The following is a 25,015-nucleotide window of genomic DNA, read 5'->3' on the forward strand; positions in this document are numbered from 1 at the left end:
CAGATATCTCACTGTGGTGTGTCTACTGGATTTGGGGTTTCTGCAGTGGAGCATGTCCATTCATTCTGGATTGGACATGGCCTTGTACATCAGGCATACATCACCTCTGACTGTGCAATATGCTTCTGAATTGGGCTGTGGTTTCTTCAGCCAGGCTGCAGATGTGCAATATTTGGACCCTTTATCCTGTTGGTGGGGTACATTTGGGGTCTTTCTGACTGCTGCATGCGTAAGGAAAGGTACATCCGAACTGGGGCATTGTTGTCACGTGTGGGCCTGATAAGGGAAGAGTATGGGGGAACAGTGACCTCTGTAGCTCTACATGTGCATCCTTTCATATTAAGGTGGGCAATATAGCAGGTCTTCCTGGCCACCTTGGCAATGTGAGTGTCACATGACAGGTTACGTCCACTTGTGTCCCTAGGTCCATGATTACTTCTTCCATACATAATGGATTGCCACCTATGTCATACTTTGTGTGTGCCTTGTTTGGTATTTGTTTAGACACTCATACTCTGAAGTGTCTTCAGGAAGGCTGGCTGGGGTACCTGGGTTTGTGTGTGTGGTCTGTAGCAGGCTTCAAATAGGTACACAGTTTGAGACAGTGTTACTTGCCCGTGGATAGTCCATGCTGCTTCTTGCTGTGGTACCAACCTGGGGGTGTGGTTATTCTTGATAATTACTGGTAGCCACACTCCTATTGTCGTGTGTTCCATGTTTTGGAGTTGTAGAGCATGGTATGAGGCATAACCTGGTCATATTAGGGTGCTCTTCTGGGCCTTGCCCAGGTTTCTGTTACAGAACACATATTACCATTCTCCATGCTGTGGTGGGTTTGGTCTGCATGCACCTTGCAGGTTAGACTTCTGGTGTTGGGTAGCATTACGTCCAGGTTATTATCCCTTGTGCTACCTATGGTTGTGGGTTTGTGTTTCCAGACTTACCTATTCCAGGCATAGTGGGGGTGACAACAGCCTTTGCCAGTATCTACACAGCCAGGTGTGCTGGGTGCGTGCCATCCCTAGCAGGTGGGGCATCATGTCTTGCTTGGCATGTCAGCCCAGGCTGTCAGCCATGTGTTCCCCCTTGCTAACAGCAATACCTCCGCCAATTATTGTACTTGATCTTGTTGTCTTCATAGTGTGGCATCATGCTTGGTGAGGGTGAGATGTTAGGTTGGGTCTTCATGTTTGCATATACTAGATGGTGTTACATTGCTTAACACATGGCAATCATGCCTCAGGTGGTGCTGCAGGGCTGCCTCTGTCGGATGCACATGCTACATTCCCTGTACATGTTTGAGAGCAGGCTGTGTCATGTTAGGCATCCCTGTTACTATATGAGTGAGTCAGAGAGGGGTATCATTCCCAGGGTTCCTACTGAGCCAGTGTATGTGCTATGCATTGCCTCTTTGCCAAGGCCAGGGCATACTGGGAATGCATCCTTCTGCCTACTGGGGCAGGCTCAGGTTGTTCCTCCTCCGAGTCACACTCTGCCTGTGATGGCCTTGGCAATGGGGGGGGGCTGTTTGTCCCGGCCCTATGCTGGTCCTGCTGCAGCTGTTTTCGCAGGATCATATTATGTAGCATAGCACATACCATGACAATTTGGGTACATGTAGTTGGTGAGTACTGCAAGGCTCCACCAGATGTGTCCAGGCACCAGAACCGTGACTTCAGCAGCCCAAACACATACTGTATTACATTACGTGTTTGTGCGTGTGCCTCATTATGGCGTTCCTGTTCAGGTGTGTGTGCGTTTCTGATGGGTGTCATCAGCCACGGCTCCAGTGCATAACCTGCATCCCCCACTAAGTGACCATGTGTGATGTCCCCATTGGCAAATGTCTGGTACAGCTGCGCCAAATGCCAGATATGGGAATCATGGTAGCTCCCAGGGCAGCCAGCACACACATTCATTATTATGCCCTGGGCATCACACACGACCCGGCAGTTGATGGAGGGGAAGCCCTTGCGGTTAATGTAGGCCCTACCTCGCTCACTGGCTGGTGCTTTCATGCGTATGTGCGTGCAGTCTATTGCACCCACTACCTCAGGGTATTCCGCTATTTGCTGGAAGAGATGCATATTGCTGGCCAATACCTCACGGGCAATGGGGAAATATACATGATCACCGACATGTGCTGACATGGCATCCAGGAACTGGTGCAGTACCCTGGAGGCTGATGCCTGTGATATCCCCATCATATCACCAGTTGGTCTCTGGGAGGTACCTATTGCTAGTATTCTTAGGCCAACACATACCTTGGTTTCCACTGGGATGGGTTCTCCTCTGTTGGTTCTGTGTGTGAGGCGTGGCCTGCACAGCTCAACAATTTGCTGCAGGAGGTCTCTGTCCACTCTATAGCGCTCCACTATCTCCAGCTCATGTAACCCCTGGTAGGTGACCCTGGGCCTGTACACTCTTCTCCGTCTCCTCACTGTGGGTTGTCTGGCAGCATTTCCATTGTCACCACCTTCAGCAAGTCTCCTATGTCTCCTTATGACAGCTATGGCAGCCCCTAGCATGTTTGGTCTGAGTGCAGCTTTTTCAGTTTTCACTTCTACTAGCTTACTCCTGTCTTGCAGTGTCTCTTGAGAGAAACATACTGCAATGCTGTTTGCAGTGTTTTAAGTGCTGGGCAGGGCTTGTATTCTGCCTGTGTAATTGCCTGCTTCTAATTGTTTTCAGCTACCTCTACAAGTATTCCCTGCTAGTTTCCTACTATTTCTTCTGCTTCCTTTTCCTCTCTGTTTCCTCTGGGGGCGCAGCACGCATACCAGCGAAAACATGCTCACAGTGGCTACCACGCGCGCACACATGCTTACACGGACCAGAATCTGCTTATTCAGATTAAAACGTGCGCACACCAGCACAAACAGGTCTACAGATCTTTAAACAGGCTCCTACATGCTTACTCTGCCTTACACGTACGCACTCTGTCTTACTCGTGGCTCCCAGTGTGCACACGCACGCATGCACGTACAGTAAGAAACTTTGGTGTTGGCCACAGTGTGCACCTTCCATTTCTTGAATTTCCCATGCTTATTTGTTGACACTCCTTTTTTTATGTTGTGTGATTGACAACTTTCACATACCACTTTGCTCCAATGAGCTTGATTTCTTCCTGACATTCCCCCCTGTGATGTCACCTATCTCCTACTCTGTTACTCCCCCTTATCTAACTCTTACACTACACGGAATGTGCTCATTTGCTATGTGACAGTGTGATTCACTATCCTACCACTCATTTACATGGGATTGCCTACTAATGCTTAGTTACATGTCTTACACTCAGCTTCCCACCTTAGCAACCACTAGACAGTGGCCATGTTGTTTTTGGTCTGCTAGTCCCTGCATTGCAAATCCATGCATTACATAAAAGCCACATTTGTGGGTTTCAAACCTTTATTTTTCTGTTTTATATAGCGCAGCCCATTTGCGCGGGGCTGCGCTGCGTTTAAATATCACTGATCTCCGAAAAAAAAAACCTTATTTTATTTCATGTTTGTATCGGGTTACCATGCCAATGGCCACATATTTGGCCATTGGCATGCTGACTGCAACATTTGCACACTTTATTTGGAGCTGTCATGTCTCCGTTGTGTTATTTGCAGTAACTTACTCAGTTGTCAACTGAGTACATTTCTGCAACTAACAAGATTCTTACACGGGCTGGTTTCAGCTTCATGGATCGCTAATCTACCTCATTTGCATGCCTTTCGGCTGCAAGTGGGGTGATTAGCATATCCATGCCCTGCCCGTGTAAGAGTAGTTTTAGCTGTCTCTTACACGGGATTTCGGGCTGTTCCTGGATCGCGATGGCTGCATGGAGTCTTACACGACTCTTAGACTCCGTGCAAGCCATCGTGAATCCTGCCCTGTATTTTTTCAGTTGTTTAGATAAAAAAGAAAGCATTGCTGCAGCAGATTTTATTTTCTTGTAATTGTTTTATTTAAAAAAGAATACACTTTAATTCCATGTGCAATTTATTACCCATTAGTATAGTTAACTTTTAACTATATTGCTGAACTCATTCTTTTTTTTTAATTACTTAACTCATTCTAAGTGAAGTAATTTGAAAAAAATTGTTTTAAAAATAGTTTGTCTCTGGACATCTGTTGGTGTAGTTACTGGTTGATAGAAAGTATTTGTGGCTAGCTGGTCACATCTGCCTCATTTGCACAGACTGATCTACACATTTTAATTTCAGTTTATGCTTTTTTAGCTTATCAACAAGAATGAAACAGTAACTAAGAAGTCCACAGTCTGGTAATTTGTGGTGGTGGCAGCTTCCACCTGTGAGTCAGGACACAAGACTGTAATGCTGAAGAATGCTACTACAACCTTCTTTGGAAGTTAGTGTATGTGTGTGTGTGTGTGTGTGTGTGTGTGTGTGTGTGTGCGTGTGTGCGTGTGTGCGTGTGTGTGTGTTTGTGTGTGCAAGAATCTATATAAACTACATTTATATGCACAGGAAGGCAATAAAGTCAGATAAAGTGTTAAGCAAGGGGTCTAGAGAGTTACTCCAATGACTCTGCTTGTTGAGATGTTTATAGGATCATAGGAAGTTACTAGGCTATTGGCCCTGAGGTTTATACAAGCCTAGCCGATAACTTATCCCATGTTCCAACAAGTCAGCACCCTATGCCACTGTCCAGCAGGGACACAGGTGGACTCCCAGGGGTGTATTTTCTGTTTACCATGCAGTTATCCAGGTTGTGCTTAAAAAGGGTTAATGAGGTGATCTGCTTTACATGAAAAGGGGGTCTAATCCACAAAAGGAGGAGTCTCTGGGAAACAAATCTGTCCCACCAATAAGTACTGTTGATGTCAAAGACCAGGTTGAGGTCGCACATACGGGTTACTCGAGTGGAGCTTGACTTGCAGATATGCAGCAGTCCCATCAGGGCAAGGTCATTGCTTTGTATGCCTGCCAGACAGAGGTTACCTCAGTGCAGTCTGTAGGACACTGAGTAGAGGGACAGGGCTTTTAGCCTATCTGTGTAGGGTAGATGTCTGAGGCCTTGGATTCTCTGGGTGAGGAACCTCTGTGGTCTCTCCAGCTGCAGAGTGTGCTTTCTGAGGTACATGTTGAAAGGGGCATTGTACTCAATAATGAGTCTTAAGAGGGAAGAATACAGGGATGTTATGACCATCTTGTCCTTGGATGAGATACCCTTATTAATGAGGTGGACCATGTAGAAAGCTTTCCATACAATGGAGGCAATCTGGTGGTCAAAAGTCAGTTTGCTATCAACCTGGGTGCCGAAGTACCTCACGACTGATTGCATGCTTAGGGCTTTATTATCAATGTGATCATTTGTTATCAATGTGATAATTTGTGGAAATGTCACTCTCCCCAAAAGGGATGATGATGCATTTCTTGGCATTCAGTTTGAGGCCATATTTCTGGCACCAGTCATTTTTTTGGGTGAGACCCTCTTAGAGGATATCCCCATCACTAGGGAAATTGATGACAGCACCCAGCTTGCAGTCATCGGCAAACTTGGTCAGCCATAGCCCACTAGATTTGGCCTGCACATCCGAGAAGTATATCCCAAACAGCAGAGGCCCGAAGACCGATCCCTAGGGTATACCGCTTGACATGGGTCTACTACTTGAGGTGGCTTCCCCTATTTTGACTAGTTGCATTCTATCAGTGATCCAGTTTGCTACCCATCTGGTAACATATGGATCAATGCCAGTGTGGAACCCGTTCATATATATGGATATTGTAGGCCTTTATTCATGTCAAAAATGAATATTCCCTGCATGATCTGTGGCTACGTTGTATAGTGAATCACCACATACCAATTAAAAGAGAGGAAAACAGATACAACAATCAGAGAAAACGAATAGTAAGACATGAAAATATCCAGGCAGAAAAGAAAAAAAACATCAAGAAAAAAAGAGAAAAATGCTATCAACACTTATGGGAACTACAAAATTCAACAGAAAGGGTAGAACTACTACCAAAATGAATGAGTGTTTGATAAAAAGATGAAAAGATAATTTGCTAAATTAATAGTGTTTCCTTAGGATTCACAAAGAAAGAAATAAAGAGGCTGAAAAAGTCTAGGCAGCAGATGTACCCAGGGTAAGGATGTTGTCCCAGTCCTTTCACTGAGGAAAAAAACAATATTAACTACCCATTCATTAAGAAATTGAGCAACATGCAGTTTGCTTTAAAATTGTTAAAGAAAACATCAACAACAATAGCAGCAAAAAGAAAACAAAAGTTATATTTTAATAAATCAGCGAAGGATAGTAAACTATTCAGTGATTTGAAGGGAATAGACATGATTTTGCTTTATAAGACTGCTGTAAAACAAACAGATGAAAATTACTTGAGTGTCACGTTGCATTCAACTGTTGTAGAATTGTTGTAGAAAATAATTTTAACTTATTACCACCTTTATAAATAACTTTTATGATTTTTTTGTTTAATTTGTTTGCTAAATGACTGGTTAACATGTTGATGTTTTATTTTGTCACTCAACATTTCAGCACTTTGAAATGTAGACTTACATCTGAATAAGCTATACTCTTGTTTTTTACTCAGATATGTTTTTATTTTTTTTAAAGTTAAAGATCATACAAACTATGTACAAACAAATATAATAAACTATATACAATGTACTCTTTACAGTGATTTAATGGTCAAAATGACCATTGCTTTTGCCACTGTTGTTGTTTGTCTTTCAGCTTTTTCCCAGTAAGGGGTCGCCACAGCGGAACTCCGGTCCGCTAATGATTGGCAGTAGATTTTTACGAAACTCCGAGGTGCCAGCTTGATGCCCAACCTTCAATGAAGGTACGCCCACTTATGCATGCATGTCTTCCGAACGCTACCCAACCGCGGAGAGGACATGCAGACTCCACACAGAAGGCACTCCCAAGCCAAGAATCGAACAGGAGAACGTCTTGCTGTGAGGTAACAATGCTACCGACGTACCACTGCAGTATCATATTGCTTTTGCCACTGTATTTGTATTTAAACAAAATTCAGCCTATTCGCACTATCAGTTTAAACAAGGAACACATGCTATCTAACACGTTATTAGGTGCAGTGGTAGCAGCATTAATGAGATAAAATATTTGGCCAGAAATTTTTCACTGTGTTACATAAAACACAAAAAGAGAAAATAGTCAGTTATGGAATGAAAGCAACATCTATGAAGATAAAAAGATCACGCATTATTCTCTTCCTGAGGTCATGGTTTATTCCCTTCCTGAGGTCATGCATTATTCTCTTCCTCAGGAAGCTGAGATCAAATTGTTCATCATCGAGTACTCCGATTGCAAGCTGACCTAATGCACACAACCAGCAATGCAAACAGGCAGGTAAGCAATGGACAATGGCAGAGTTCGTCCCCTCACTTCCACAAGGGGCCATCCATATAAGGTGTCCTGTCTCATTCCATAAGGTATGGATGATGAACATCTGGAGCTCTAGAACAGAGTTAGCTCCACCTGTGTACTCCTAAGTGCATTTAAATATAGCAAGCAGGCTACAACTCTTCAGTTCTTTCCCTCACTTTCTCTTCCAGGCCTCTCCATGAGATGGGCCTCTTACAGAACCTTGGTCACCTGAGTCACAACTGGGAGAATGACACCTACTCCACTAATCTTGGCATCCTTTGATTGAATGTAATTATTTCTTCGGCATGTTCCTGAATTCTGTAGTAATGGTACAGGTTAATATGGTTAGACAATAAGGACTGAATACCCTGGATGAATTACTCTGTTAGTTATGAATGCCACATCAGTAACCCTAAAAGAGGTTATTACTGCAGTGTGACAAATCTAGTCAACAACATTATAAACAAAACAAACAAAATAAGCAGGGCTACAGCATCCAGGGTTTGCTAAGATAAAAGGATGAAAACCATTGATGTAGATGAGGAATCATTAGTGTGACAGATACTTATTAAAATCTTTATAAGTGACCAAACAGGAGGCTTGGAAGTAAAAGTTTACTTTTTTTCCTTCAAAGTTATGCAAAACATTAATACAGAAGATTTTGTAGAGAGACAGAAAGAGAAGATATTTGGTAAGATTGGTGGAATATGCTAATGTATGGCAATATAAACTCAATGTAAACAATACAAAATAGTGACACTGGAAGCAGAAGTCCACTCCCCAAGAAATGAGTAGATAAGTGAAGGGTAATACCAACAGCCTAAGACAGGAGAGGGAAAGGCATTTAGTTCTAGCAGGTGACATGCATGAAAACAAGCAAAGCAGGGAAACAAAATTGAAACATGGTGGAAAAAGCAGATGTACAGAAAGACCCTTACCAGTAGAAAGTGAGCTGTCCTCCATCTTTATACATGCTTAATAAGATGTCATTGCTCTTTAGCATAGTGGCATGAAGAAGAAAAATGCAGTTTAGATGCAGAAATGGAAATGGTGCATCATCTTTATTAGAAGCCTTATAAAGAGCCAATAAAAAGGAGTTAACATGTTAAAACATAAAGGACATGAGACAGATTGAACAAAGCATTACAAAGGAAAAATAATTGCAAAATATTTCATTAGAATCCATTGAATCAGAGTATAGTCTTTCAAAAAAGTGACATCCATGTGAATAAGAGGACAGAGCTGTGAAGATAGAAGGTAGACAGTATTCTTTCACAGAATAGGTGGTCAATGTTTGTAACAGCAGACCACCTTCTAAAGATAACCCAGGTTCTAAACATTGAATTAAGCAAACATTCATGGAACAGATGCCAGTGGATTAAACAGGAGCTTTCTCATGGGTATGGAGTTTACATCTTAATGTCCTTGTCTGCCAACTGAATTTATGCTTTCATGTAAACCAACTTGCATTTAATTTAGAAAGGGATAGTGGTGAATGAGAGAGCTAGAGAGAAAGGAAAGGATAAACTGGGGAGGGAGTTTTCAAGGAAAAAGTAAGAGAATGTTATTACTTTAAATCAAAGTTATCGAATTTCATATAGGAGATATTGCTTTAGATAAGTACCCCAGAAACAATGCTGGAGCCTTTCAGCATAGTCTGTCACACCCCATCAAGAATTACAGAAAAAATGAAAGAGAAATGAAAGAAAAGAAAAGATGGATCCATTCATTTTGTCATTTTAGAGTATCATTTTACTGGCTTCCTTTCTGATGAAATTCTAGGAATCTTTTCACATTTTGAAAGTAAATGCCCTACAAATAGCTGGATATAATACAAACATGGTTGACAGCGAATAATGTATGTTTATGCCTCAGTGAGTGCAAGTACTGCTATTACAGTTGAATCTGATGTACATATGTGTTTTTGTATTTGTATTTTGTACATTGTCACGGAGGCCACAGGCAAGAAAAGGAGATAATGCAGGTCAACTAATGACTAAAGACATTTCAAAGTCTCTTACAGAGTAGACTGCAAACAACACAGGGCAAATACTTGGACTTTTTGGCATCAGGTAGTATGCCATATATTTCTAAATTTGAAATAATCTATATTCTGCTATACTAAGATTACCATTATTATGTTTAAATAAAGCATCTTTAGAAGATAAAAAACTTGACAATATTCTGCCATAGCACACATCATGCTAAGTATTCAATGCAAAAATGATCCTGCTATATGTAGCTTTCTTTTAGATTTTTTGATAATTGCAAGCATCATTTCTTCTGTTGTCCTGTGCCCTTCACAAACATTTAGTTCAAATGCAGTCAATAAATGTCTACTCAAGACGTAAGCAAAACAGTCATTACCTTTTCATTTGCACTTTTCAGTTTTACAGCTACAGAACTCCATCTTTTATACCAAAAATCTTCAGCGCAGAGGAACAGGAATAACATTGCATACTTAATGCTCCAGTGATAATTGCCTGAATACTAATATACATATTACTCGAGTTGGACTGGCAATGAGAAAAAAAAAAAAACATCTAGGTATATTACTACATAATATAACAATATGTGGTTTGTACATTTCATGATTTTTATTGTTTATTAGCATTATTCCATTCACACGTTAAGATTGTAGGAGCGATATATATATATATATATATATATATATATATATATATATATATATATATATATATATATATATATATATATATATATATATATAATTTTTAAAAAATCCTTAATTTGGGTTCTGTCATAATTTTGTTAGAGTCTGTTCGTATTCTTTCATACAAGGTTGTTGAGAGGTGTGATTGATGTACTGTGTTTGTCTGCTTTCAGCCATGATGTATAGGAGCAGTATTTGACAAGTTGTCAGTATCCTTGGCCTCAAAATACCTGGAATTCATTTGTTCTGACAATGTGGGCCAACTGCTGCTAAGTTACACTCTGTGCCCTGTTCTTTGGTTAAATATCTGCTGTCATTGATTAGCATGGAAGGAGGCTATTAGCTAAGGGGTAGTTCGCTTTTAAGTTGCTCTTTATGTTCGCTAGTCGTTGTTTAAAAGGACAAGTGGTACAGCTTTGCAGCAATATGTTTTTCTGGACTGACTGTTATGGATTGTTTTAGAGTTAACATATGACGCAGTTTTTTCACCAATGCTCACTAAATGGCAAGAAGTTTACACTTCCATGTTGTCTGTCTGTATCACTCTCTCTAGCCCCTTCTGAGGGTTCCATTCAGTACTCCAGCATATTTTGAACATGGAAATATAATATAAAAGACAATCACTTGCATCACTTTGCAATGGCTAAACACCATTTTGCTCCTTTTCATGAAACCTAGGTTAACTGGCAATATGCTGGACAATCTGTTAATTTTAAGCTGGCTAACAGTGAGGTAGATTAAGAATTGGCCCTGTTTTGGTTCTTTGGCCTACTTGTCTTTATAGGTTTGATAATAGTAGGATTTAGGAGTTGTCCATTTTGCAGTAATGCACAGCAGTGTGCAGTTCAGCTGCCTGGCAGTTGGCAAGGGTCCATGGTGCTTAGTGGTAACATATTTGAGGGGTTCCTATTAAATTATCGAAGATGCATTCTTTTGAATACGTCTTGATCAAACTTGAAAGCACAAACAGGCAAAATAGCGGAACGGCATATAAGCAAATTCTTTCCCTGGGAAAGAAATTGCTTGGCCGTTCCCATTACATTGCCATTTTCATGACTGTAGTGCGATCTTAGAGTTGGTATATTTAAGTAATGGGGTGTAGGGGGCTGTATTGTGGGTGTGGAGGTCAAAGCCCCCCACTTGATGTAATGTTTTAATTTTTTTGTTTGTTTGTTTTGTGAAACAGAGATTTTTTTCCCTTGGAAAAAAATTGCTGTTCTAAGCATTCGAGATTGTAAGCTTTCCCTTACATGGATTCGATAAATCATTCACTTTTTAAAGCATTCAATGATTTAACATAGACCCTATTTGAGCTGGGAGCTCACTTTGCTTACTGTGTGTTAATTGGAGATAGGTAAATGCACAGGTTCAGTTATTACTGCTTGTGGCATAACACCATCTTGCAGCATGTTTTCCTTGGCTGGCTGGCTGGGTCAAGATTTCTTTTGGGGATATGGCGGTGCCAGTTGTTTGAGGATAAAGGAGGTGGGTTACTGTAGCTGCTGTGTGATTACTAAAACAGGTAGACCCTTGACTCCGTCTATTGTTGTCATTAGAAAGTTTTGGTCTGTGTGTGCAGAGGATTTACAGCTTTCTTTTCTTTTGCAGATGTCTGAGCGCATAATGGTCATTAGTTGGTGGTCTGAAGGATGTGGATTTGAAAGGTGATGGATTCCACTGGGGTGGATGATGCAGTTGCTGACGTGGCACACAATGAGTTTGAAGGTAATTTAAATTTTTGGTGCTCTTTACGGGATGTTGGAGTTAGTGCAGTGTGGGGTACTGTAGGGACATGTGAGTAAGTCTGTTGTGGCAGGGAAAAGCTAGGATGGGGATTGGTTATGGGGAGTCCAGAGTCTCCTCATGAGGGGTGGAGTCACAGCAATCATTGAATCACAGGAACTTACTAGGGTAATGGCTCGAGAGCTGTTACAAGCAAGCTAAGTTCAACCCTTGCTTCTACATGTAACACTTACTTCCCTTCTCCAGGAAGGACATAGGTATAACCCTTGGGGTAAATTTATGGTTATCCATCCAGCTCTGCGTATTGTGTTTCAGAGAGCCAGTGAGGTGTTCCGTCTAACATGACATTGGAGTTTATTCCAAAAGGTGGTTTCATGGGTGCTTGGGGAACTCTGTAGATAGGGTTTTTGGAAGTCTGGTAGATATGTGGGTGTTTTTGTGATTCAGGAACTGGGTGCTCTGTTTTCTACATGGGTGTTAGAAGGTTTAAGCAAGGCATGGCTTTGGGATTCTTTGTAGATTTAGGCCATGTTAATTCCCTGCTAGCTGCATACTGAACATATGGGAAGAAAAGCTATGAGAAAAGGTCATGGCAAGCAGTGTGGGTTAAGGATGTTTGTTCAGCTTTTTTGAGTTACTGCAGTTGCATGGGTTATGAGGATTTGCCTTGGTTGACAAATGTTATGTGAGGTGTGGTGTTGGGGGCATAATTTTGGGGGTTGTTTATGACTAGCTGGCCAGAGTGAAAATTGGGTATATTTATTTTACTTTATTTGTAGTAGGTTATTGTGAGGTTAGGACGTGCTGTTCATGTTTGCCAAGGTGGATCAGTTGCATTAAGGTTAAAGGCTAGCTGCAGGAGTTTGAGCTACTTTTTATAAGTTAAGCATATGGTAGGGTACTGTTAGATTGTTTTATTGTATATTACAGCAGTCTATGGGGGACATTTTGGTAGGTTAATGGTTCTAGGGTCCTTAAAACTGGTTATCTTTCAATGACTTAGTTAGGGTTATTATGTACTTGTATTGAAGATAAGGTATTCTGCGATGTGAGGTAGGGTTGATGGGTGGTAAACAGTAAGATAACATGTTTTACTTTATTTTGTACTCATTAAGGTATTTCAAGGTTGGTGCAGCTGGGTAGTGTAGGGCCAAGGGAGGATAAGGTATGTTGGGGGCAAGTTATAATAGGGTTTGATATTATTTAAGGGAGTTTTGGATTCTTACTGGTGGAGGAAGAGTGCCACTAATTTCAGTATCGGGGGTGGTTACTAGGCTAATGGCAGTAAGGTTTTAATAAACTAACCAGGTGCAGGTATGTAAGATTCTAGAATCCAGAGTTCAGCGTATGTTGCCTTATTTAAGAGGGACATGGGTGGATGTTGCTCTTGTCTAAAGGGGGATATAGGGGAGCCGTGGGGGGAATTTGCAACTCACGTTTTCATAATCAGCTGTATTACCATGACAATGGATAGTTTTAATTTTCTTTGCCTTATTTATTAACAATTTTGTTGAGAACTCATAGGTTGGTTAAGAGTGACAATTTTAATTATAGAATAGCCCTTTTTAATGCAATGTTTGTTTTGTTTTGCATGGGTTTTACTTGTATCATTGATAGGTGAACTGGGAAGAAATTTATGGGGAACCTTAAGACATATTAAGATTCATTGGTGTTTACTGAGTGGGTTGAAGGAATGTGGACTCAACAGGTGAGACAGGAGGCTAAGTAATGTGTCGGCTGTTGGAGCAGTATGAAAGGAGGTCACAGTTTTCCAGCAGTTCAGCTGAATATGGAGTTTGTTGGTTGTGGTTTTTCTTCCCTGCAGTCACAAGGTAATGGCTTGTTTTGTTTGATTTTGTGCAGGGAGCATAAGGATTGAATTTCACGCTGTATTGTTGGTAGCTAGGGTTTTCCTGGGAATAGGCTTAGTAGTGCTGCAGCCAGCTGCAGTAGGGGTTTAGTGGGTATATATTGAGTAAGTGGTTCAGTCTTGTAAGCTAGGTGGGGTGTTTTTGTGTGGAAGGACTTAGTTTTGAGTTACCTCAGTTTCAGGGGAGACAGGGTTGGGTTACTTTACTACATGCTGGAAAGTGTTGGCATGACCCTGACCTTGTTTGACCTGGTGGCATTGGGCATTTTCACGTTTTGGTGGTATATTGTTTGGTTGGGTTGCCTAGCTTGGTTTACTGCTGGTGGTGCTTTTGGGGTCATACTGCTAAAGCCATGATGGTGGTTTAAGTGTCTTTTTGTTTATAATGGGTAGTTGGTGTGGCAAGTCTGCTAGTAAATGAAATTTGAAAAGAGATTTCATTTTGTTATTACATGTCATTGGGGCAATATAATGGGGTTGCAAAGTGGCATGGGTGTATGCAATTGCCACTACATGGTTTCGGTGCCAGTGGGTTTAGTATTCCTGGTCCAGTGGCTGGTAACACCCTGGTAATCATTTCAAGGTTCCCATTGGTTGTGAGGTAGGATTTATTTAGATCAGGTGCAGTAGTCATGCTAGGTTATGAGGTTATGGTTTGCTACCTTAGCATAGGTGAGGGGTCAGTGATTTGCTTTCTGCTGTTTAGGTAGTGGGAGGTTACCTTAGTTATGTGATAGGGTTAGAAGGTGATGACAGTGATCCAGCTGGGGTTAGAGAGGAGGGAGTACACCAAATGATGTTTGGCTTTATGCCCTAATGGTGGCTAGGTGATGGAAGTTTTGGTGGAGACGGGGGAACAGCCTGGTCAGGCTGGTGGGTGGAGAAGAGGTGCAGGCTTGCCCTATTCTGTTCCTCCTCTGGTGTTGGATGTTCAATTCAATAAGTTGGGAAGGTAAGTGAGTGGTTGCTCTGTTGGATAAGTTAATAAGCAAGCAGAGCTGCTTTTTTGGATGGTGATGTAATTCAATAAACTGAAGGTGAGCAGGGTAACGCTGCCTTGTTAGTGCAAAGATAAGTGAGCAAGTGGGGGACGCTGCTTATCAAGGGTGAGTTGGTTACGCTGGTTATTTTATGTTCTTCTTTCATGGATGTTATCATTACCTATATCATGTTTTTGGTTAAAAATTATAATTATTGGTTAACAATCATGTATGGAAGTTTAATAAAGGCTGTCAAATGTCATTCAGTGTTGTGTGTTTCTTGAAGTGGAACAGGACAACCATATTTTATAAACTAAAAGTACAACATTTGGTTGGACACTGTGGTGTGATGTTAAGGAGAAAGTTTTATAAGCAGTCCACTACAACTTGAAAACATCTATGTTCCTACTGGAGCACCTCTAACTGTTTTTGTATCCAACGACAAAACAGTATTTTGATCTACTGCTACATCTCTAAGCCCCAAAAGAAACATGTTCAACAACTGCACCAGTTGTCATTAAAATTTCACAATACTTCAAGTTCTAACCACGTTGGAAGAGAGAATCACCAATCCGAAATAAACCCTCCTTCCTGTTACGATATTGTGTAGGTACGTACATGGCGCCCTCTTGGTACTTCACTCAGATTGATGTACTGAGACTTTTTTTAGTAGGAAAACAAGCCCTCCCCTCCCCAAGAATTATGTTAGTAAACAAGGTAAGCCACCTTGACAGGAAGAGGGGTGGGATTTGAATGCGTCATTCAAGGATACCCAGAGGTTTTACCTACAAGACAAACCCCCACATTGATTTCTATATAGCGATGCCGATTGCCAGTAATTGCAGTATTTAAACCAATCAAAACCCATGTTGCAGAGCCAAAGCTGCTCAATCGGCTTAATTTGTCATTAAATGCAGAGCATTCTGCATAATACAGAGCATTTGGCTCCTCAGACTGCCTGAAACATGACTGATGGCAGATTAACACTTCAGTGTGTGTGTGTGTGTGTGTGTGTGTGTGTGTGTGTGTGTGTGTGTGTGTTGAAGTAACTTTTTGTTTCTTTTGGTCACCATTTGCTCATTCATTGTTTCAGTGGAATCATCCTCTTCCAGCCTCTGAGCCATTTGAATTTGAAATCACTCATATGTTGTCATGCAGCCCATAGGTTCATAGGTTCATAGATTAGTACTAGGCTAACTGCCCTTGCAAACTATTTTAAGCCTAGCTAATTATCCCTTGTGGGACTCAAACCCTGCACCTTGTGTTTGTAAGGCAAACACCTTAACCATTAGACCACCCTCCCAACCCCTTCATAGATTAGTACTAAGCTAACTGCCATTGTGGGCCCTTTTAAGCTTAGCCTGTTTCCCCATGTGAGAATCAAACCCTGCACTTTGTTTCTGTAAGGTAAACACCTTAACCATTATGCCAGTCTCCCACCCCTAGCACATAGCAGCTGTCTTTATGGAACTTAAAGCTTCAGAAAATATTATTTAGTCTGAGGTACTAGAGAATGAGAAGTAAACAAATTGCAAACAATACGCAAACAATAAGAATACTGTTTTCCAGTTTGTAAAGACTGATACTCCATTTTCATGGCATGAATTTCAGAAACTGTGCCAACAATTTTTAGGGTCTATATTATAAGACCAAAAGATTACTTCAGCAAATGCTCACATGAGTGAAAACGCTGGTAATCGAACTGCTTATTGTGGGGGGCTGTGCCCCCCACACTCCCCACTAGCTATAGATTCCAACTCCGAGATCGCACTACAGTGAGGAAAGGGCAAATATCCCACTACTCACTGTACCACGACACCACAAACACCCTTTCATTTACCAGCGTTTTTGCTCATGTGCGTGTTCGCTGAAGTAAACTTTCAGTGTTCTAATATAGACCCCAATTTTATATGTTATATTATGTCCTTATTATTACCAGTGTTTCATTACAATTTTTAGTGCATTTACATAAATGTAGTATATATCAGTACATATGTTGAATAGCAGTTGATGCTGAGAGTTAAGACTGTATGCTGTAGTTTCTGTAGCACACAGTTTTATTCCCTCAGCCCTCATTTGCCTACTTTGTGCCCTTGAGCAAGTCATTTAACTAGACAGTGCAGCTGGGCATCCCTGGACAGGGATTGTTTGACCAGTTCAGCTACCTGATTAAAATGGATATTATTAGTAATAGTAGTAGTAGCAGCAGTGGTATGCTAAATAAAAACAAATTATAAGTATGCAATACCCAATAAAGCACCGTGACAGTATTATGTTAAGTAAATATAAGTTGCAATAAATGAGTGGTCTGGCCTAAAATGCCAACTTCCATGATAAACCTGTACTTTTCAATACTAGCATAGCTCAGTTAATGAATTTCTAGCATTTTATTTGTCACTGTCCTAATAAAACAACACAGACACCCAAAGACATTTGATGACCTTTATTGTAATGAAAATGAATAACAAACATCAAACTTTATTGAGGCACACAGAATCTAACATTGCAACAAATAAGATAGCGAATATAAGGGCAGGGAACCCACTCACCTTTGGATGAGCAGAGTCCCCCACTTGCTCACTTATCATAGTAATCATGAAAGCAGCGTCCCCGCTCACTTTAATATCATCAATTCCATACTTCCATTCCCAGTCATCCACCATCAAATCACCACCTCAATTCCAAATATCCTACTGATGGGAACAGAAGAGATTCAAGCCTGACCCTCATCTCCACCCCTCAAGCCATCACCAAACAGGATGGGCTGGGAGGGCAAGAAGACCACACCAAAATTTGCTTACTCATTCCAGTTTCCCCTACAAACCCCCCTAATGCCCACCCCTTAGCCTTACCTCACTTCCTCCCTCAGCTCCCAACTTAATTAACTCTTAAATACCCGCTCCCTACCCACACAAACCTAACTTACCTAACTCCCTACTTCGAGCCCCCCCCCCCCCAATTCATACCAAGGTCATCCCGTGACAAATTTTACTATTCCAAACTTCACTTTTCTGAAAAGATGGAAGAGTCCTGAACTGTGAAGCAGAAATTAAAGAAGCCGATGAATGAATTGTTGGTAGCATGAGGTAAGTCATGTCTAAGGGACAGGAGTTTAAGGGAAGAAATTGTAAAGGAAGGAGAGAGGAGAAATAGAGTGATAAAAGTTATATACATTTTATTACCACTAAATGCTGATCTCAGTGGTGAAAGCAGGGAAATGCTGAATTATTAGAGAAGGACGAAGGCGCAGCAGTTTAGAGTTGTAAGTGCAAGTGAGTACAAAATCAAATTATTAAAAGTTAATTTTCATTGCAAACACTTTTCTTTTAAATTAACAGTTAATTACCATCAAAATACTTTCTTCACAGAAAAAATACCAACAACTGTAATTTAGAGTAATAAATTAGGTAAATGTGTGTGTGTGTGTGAAGGCTGTATCAAAATATAGGTTTAGAACAGCTGTATAAGCCATAATAAAACTGCAAATTAAATCATTACGTTATAGTTTTAATGTGGTCATCTCTCTTCCAATTTATAGCTAACTTTGTACATGAGCTTTATTAATTTTATGATAATGCACTTCATTATGTTCGGGGTTATGTGGGTCTTGATCTAAACTCACTAAGCAGTGAGTATAAGCAGTGAACAAATCTTGGGTGAAACACAAGTTAATTGCAGAATGTCCATACAAATTCATATATAGACTGCATCAAGACAAAGTATAGAACTAGAAAATCGCTTGTTGGCATTCTTTTGGAATGCAGGAAGAAATATAAGAAAATGGTAATTACCCATGTAAACACAAGGTGGGCATAATGACTCTGCATGGGCTGTACCTTAGCCAAGAACTGAACCAGGAACAAATCACACACTGTGAGACTACATCATTAACTGCTGCGTCTCTGTGCTCTCCATCAACATAACATAAATGGATGTAAACAGACATCACATGCAATGAGAAAAATGTTAATGTGTTACAGGCTGTTTACATGCGATGGCAAAAACGTTTATATTACAAATTGTTTAGCAACTCTTCTGCAAACATAGTTAAACTGGTTCTCGAAAAAAATATTGGAAATATTAGAAAATGGTTTCAAACAAATGCTCTTCATGTGAAATATGAGGTACAATTTCCAAACAGTGAACCATATTAGGACTTTTAGGTTCATATGAATGTAGTTGACCTAGTGCTACATGGGATAAATCCCAAAGACAAAATAATTATAACGTTGTATAAATAAGCACCAAGACCCATTCAATGCATGAATTTGCTGAACAGTATAGCAGAAAAAATGCAAACTTGGCAAGCAACTCTGAGATCTAAATAGCAGTTAAGGCAAATTAAATTATGTTGACAATTTTATTTATTTTGGAAGCAAATGAGGAATATTTCTTCAGTCACAACCATAAACATGCCAGGATATATGCATTTTTTATTTGCCTGAATATTTCACTCCTTTTTTTTCAAGCCATGAGCAGCAAGTGATGTAAATTAAACTGATAACATTTAAAAGTAACATCAAAGTAGCGGATTGAAACAAAAGAGGGAAGGCACAAGTTTGAAATAAATTAGCAAGCAAGAGGTTCCCAATGAGAGGTAAAAAAAAAATGTATTTATTATTTGCTAACCAGGTTAGTCCGACTGGGCTGCAGAACCCTTTTCCAGCAGATACCTGAGGAGAAAAGCTCCACAGATAAACAAATACAAAAACAAAACATCAGACAGTATTAACATGCAAGTGTATATGCACAGGAGAAACAGAATACAACTTATAAATGAACATGTTAGAATACAAGAGTAATATTAAGGGTTTAAACAGCATCTAATAATGAAAAAAAATCCAAATCTAAAAAAAAAAGTATAAAGAAAAATACCTTAATGTTGTTTTGATATTATTCCAGATCACAAACAAATAGATGTCCATGGTAACTTTAGAGGTGAACTGATAATTACTACAAACCCCAGCACCTGGTAAAGGAGAACATAGGTATAGTGCCTGCAAATCACTCTAAGAAGACATTGCCTGGATCATATGTCTGTTCTGCTGCTGCCTAATAACTATAATGACCTACACTTACCTGTGTGTGTCACTGACTGAAAATGGGAGAAAAATAAATGTTGCATGCAATGTGCCAGACTTTCAGAAGAATTCTAAGTATCTCTTTTACATTTTATGAGGAACACAACCTGCAAAGGAGCAGAATACAGATAATACAGCTGGTCTGCATCAGAAGGAAAAAAAGAAAGAAGTAAATGAAATTATAAGAGAGTTTTATAAGTTATGTTCCTAATTTACAGAATATTATAAACAAGGCTAGGTCACTGCAAATGTATGTAAAAATAAAACAAACATTTATCATTCCAATGCTTTGTTCAACTAATTGTACTATGGCAATATAATGGACATCTACAGACACAAAGGCAAGGTGTGTATCTAGACTGCTACTGTATTGTGTGTAACTAATAGCCTGTCTTTGAGATGCTAAGACTGAGAGAGAGAGAGAGAAAGTTCATAGTGGGTATACAGTGATGTGTGTAGATATGAAATGTTAATGACAATGATCACTTTTGGTTCTTGGAGAAATCATATCTATGTATCCCGTGTATAACTGGATGAGAGAACAGGCACACTAGAGGCAAGGGAGTCTAGATAATCTCCCAGATTTAATAAAATCCTTGTAGGCATAGTGTAGAGCCTACATGGAAGTTACTGTGCCCATGTACATTTTTCCCCCTCGGTAGTGCAATTACATATTAATGATGGCACATTGCTGAGGGAGAGCCGTATAATGCGGTTATTGACTCAGTGTAAGGAGTGTGACTAACTGTGTCCACAGATGAGTAACACACCACCTGCTTTGTCCAAGTGCATTATATCAATGTATTTAATTTAATATTCTTTTTCAAGTTTGAGTGGCATGGTGCAGAGTGCAGCAATTGACAAGTGCCAAACATCTAAAAATAGAAACCAGATGCATTTAATTTGTGATTCAAAGGTCACGTTTAAGCATAGCTTATTGGGTTTGCATGGCATGATGTGGTGCTTCACAGTGCTTAAAGTTAGCTCAGAGTTTTATGCAAAAGTATAGCACCATTCCACATATCTGTGTAGCCAAGTGGTTAGAGTTATGGCCTCATGTGCAGTAGGTGTAGGGTTTGAATACCTGGAAGAGAAATTAAGCATTTATTTTCCAAAGACAAATTATTATGATTATTTTTCAATCATGAGCTAATGCGCTCAGCTAAGCTCTGCTAAAACCTGCAAAGACCTGCTAAGCACTAACAGTCTCTGTTTATGCACTGTCTGGTAGTGCTTGGCATTGCTTTGCTGTTCTTAGCTGGTCTGTACACTGCTAAGCATTGCCAGTTTAAGCACTGATCAGCTCAGCTGTGCTGACTTGCACAGTGCCAAGCAACAAGCTGCATTTTTAAATATTGCCCGGTGGCATGTAAGGGTGGTAAACCAGACTATATTGAGCACAACAGGTGGGAATACAGCATAATCCAATAGAGTGCTTTCTCTTAGGGATATACTATGACAGGCATTAGAGAGGGTTCACACCTAAGGTTGTAGCATTGGGGTATCCTGGAGTCCAGAGTCATAGTCAGACTCCTTATTAAAAATCATGAAGGTTGGCTACTGCAGGGAGGTTACCAGGGCTCAGAGTGCAAGACAGAGGCCTGGGACCGGCTGGCAAAAAACCTCACCAGTGCAACTGGTATTTCTGGCACAGGTGAGCAGTGTCATCACCACTATGATGACCTGACATGATGTAAGGGGGATGTCTTGGACACCTGGGTCTAAGAGTTTTGGGCAGGGGCTGTCCCATGTGTATTTAAGTGCATTAACCTGTGTACCACTAATATCTAATCTCAATGTCTGCTAAACTGCTATGCATAATGGCGGCCTTCTCTCCCAAAAGCTGCAGATGAGAGGACTCACAATGTTGAGGCACATGCCGGGTGCTTGGCCAGGTTGCACTGTGAGGGTGGTGAGTACAGTTGTATTTTGCAATCTTTAGTCAGATAAGAAAGAAAGAATAAAGCATTACCTGCCATTAGGTATATATGGTAAAGATTGTATTGCAATGAATGTAGATGTAGACCTATACTTCAGTAAGTGACTACTGCCACCTGTAGTGCAATAAGTAGGGAAGAGTAAAGTATTAACTTTGCTAAAGTAAAGGAAATAAAGTTTCTACTGCAATAGCTGTGGAATTACAGCTGTATTGCAACACCTGCATTACAACTGCTGTGCAATAAAAATGTGAAACTGTACCAGTAACTGCATGAAGGTACCGCTTGGATCATGAGAACTACCGCCCCATCAGTCTAACGAGCCTGATCTGCAAGGCCATGGAACGTATTATCATGGAACTTATAAACGAAGACTTTGGCAACTTCAAACACAGGACCCCACCCAGTTTGGGTTTGTGAAGGGCCGATCTTGTCTCTTGAACCTGGCTGACTTCTTTGAATCACTCTCCAGAGCTGTGGATGATGGTAAGGCAGTCCAAACAGCCTATCTGGACCTCGCCAAGACCTTCGACACCATCCCTCATTCTGGAATCATAGATAAACTTACTAAGCTGGGCATTAATCCCTACATCACTCGATGGGTTACCAGCTGGCTTATTGACAGAACCCACACTGTAAAAGTAGTCAACTCCAAATCCAGCTCCAGAAAATTGATAAGTGTAGTACCTCAGGGTTCAGTCCTGGGACTGCTCTTGTTTGGTATCTACTTCTCTGAAGTACAGGCCAACACTAAGGGTTTCTGGCTAACAGAGTTCACAGATGACTGCACACTGAGAGCCATTATTGAATCCCCAAATGATGTGGATATTCTACAAAAGGGCCTTACAGAAACAGATGCTTGGTGCCAGAGCCAGGGGCTCAAGCTCAATGCCAAGAAATGTATAGTTATCCCCTTTGAAACATGTACATGTGAATTACCAAAGTACACTAAACACTGAAAATGTGATAAGAAACTTAGGGACACAGGTGGACAGTGGTCTCACCTTCGATAACCATATCGTCACAACAGTCAGGAAATCCTTCTATGTGCAACACCTCATCACTAAGAGCATCTCATCCAGAAAAAAGGAGATCATTGCCCCACTGTACTTATGCCTCATTAGACCCATTATAGACTACTGGAAAGGCCGCCAAAAGAATCACAGGCCTAAAGCAGATGCCCTATGCTGATTATTTAAAAAAACTCCAGCTATACTCTGTCACATATCGTCTACTCAGAGGCAATCTCTGCTTAACATAAAAGGCCATGTCAAACCCAGAGCTGTTGGACATGCTACACTTAAAGAAATCACAGTCCCTCAGAGCCACATGCTCCAGGGATCTAAAGCTTGTAATCACAATGAACAAAACTTGCTAGAGGGATAGGTTCCTGACCCAAAGGCTCCCCAGACTCTGGACTAGACTGCCCATACATGTCAAGCAGAGCACCTCTTTGGCCCTCTTTAAAAGGAACCTTGATAATTGGATGGGAGATAGGAGAGTCACCCTGCTAGACAGGGGTCCAGGGAAGCAAATATTGTGGGAAAAAATAACCAGGGAATTGTTATGGCTAGGCTTATATAGGCCCTAGGGCCGATAGCCTTGTACCAACCTATGAACCTATAAAGTTGTGTTGTGCAATATGTGTGGAATTTGGGCTGTTTTGCATGAAATCAATTATGACAACTGTTCTGCAATAAAAACACAAAACAATAACAGTGTCTGCCTCAAGGTACGTCTAATAAAGAGTGTTGTGCAATAAGTGTAGATTCAGAACGTTTTTTACAAGAAATGAATTATGACACCTGTTCTGCAATAACACATGAGCCAATAGCAATAACACCCAAGGTATACTGTGTATATCAGGATTGTCTTGTTTTATCCATTGGATTTTAGCTCTATGCATTCAGCCTCTAAGGTGCAGTGCTGCAGGCAAGCATAACAGTGTAATAGCTGCAGACTGCAAATATACTGTCTGCAAATGTATATGGGTGAGCTAGCCAACCCGATTATCTGATAGGGTGTGTAGACTTCACAGATATTTCAACCCACTAACAATATATTGTGTACACCTGCATTCTATGTAGTAATGTATAGTTTACCTAGTATCGCTGTCATGCTTAAATTTCATGTCTGTGTGTCACTGCAGTCTGCTATAAAACTGTACTACTAATACCAAGTCATATATGTGTTCCAGGTAAGCTCTAGGAAAATGTCAGTAAGTAAGCAAGCAGTTGTCACTCAGTGGCTCAGTCTGTTAAATGCTCTGTCTGAAGTACATTTTGCCACACACAGACCAGGGTTCGAATCCAGGGCTTTGTATCACTATATATTACAGCAGCAGTCACGAAATGATTACAGATTTCTCTCCACAGGAAGTACAGGAAAATGAGTGAGTTAGGCTATAGTCTAGGTAAATAATTGTGTGCTTAGATGTCAAAGACTGTTAAAATCATTACCAGGTATGTGAATATGCAGCATAAAATAGAGGAAATAAATATATTACTAATAACGTAAAATAAAATAAATAAAATTTCTAATCATTGGTATAGCTATATGCATGGACTGTCTGTTAAAGGTTGCTGCAGTCAATTAATACATTCAATGCTGATGTCCTTTGCAGTCACTGCTATCCGGTTCTATCTCAATGCCTGTCAAACAAGGCATGATAGAAGTATAGTTTTTGTACTAAACACATTACATGTCTCTCAAGTGTCACGCTGTCATGGAATGTAATTAGTAGTGTGTAATTCCTCTGTCACACATTTACCATCAACATGAGTATTTAACCAGGCATGTATCACTACATCAGCTGACAGTACACCTTGATAGTTATATAGATCCACCTGATGTGCAAGTGTTCTGTGTAGTTTACTAGCTGCAGTTGTTACGGCTTGGCCCATACTGCCCCATGCAGATAGCTTGAGAGGTATGTATGTGCTACAGCAGCTATAGTCCACTTGTAAACATAAAGAAAAGATAGACCTGTAGAGTAGATAGCAGAACTGTTCTCCATGAAATACACTATATTGGTATTAATGGACTGTTTATTTCTCTCTCTCCCCACCCTTTATTTTCATTTATTTATTATTATTATCCATTGGTTATGGTTTACTATTAACATCTGTTTTTACATTAAACTTTATTTTGGGGCATGTGTTTTACTACTGTTATGTATTACAATGGTTGGATATTAATATATCTTGTTGAATTACCTATGTTGTTGGCCTCATGCCATAACTATTACTGGCATGCTGTTAATATACTGGCTGTTATGTTATTCATTGTTGTGTTCCATATAATATGCATTGAAATGTGTCTGGGTTATTTCCAATGTTCTGGCATGCTGTTATTACTAACACAT

The sequence above is a fragment of the Protopterus annectens genome, chromosome 2.part0 (genome assembly GCF_019279795.1).
Source record: "Protopterus annectens isolate FY-2018-M chromosome 2.part0, PAN1.0, whole genome shotgun sequence".
Taxonomy (NCBI): domain Eukaryota; kingdom Metazoa; phylum Chordata; order Ceratodontiformes; family Protopteridae; genus Protopterus; species Protopterus annectens.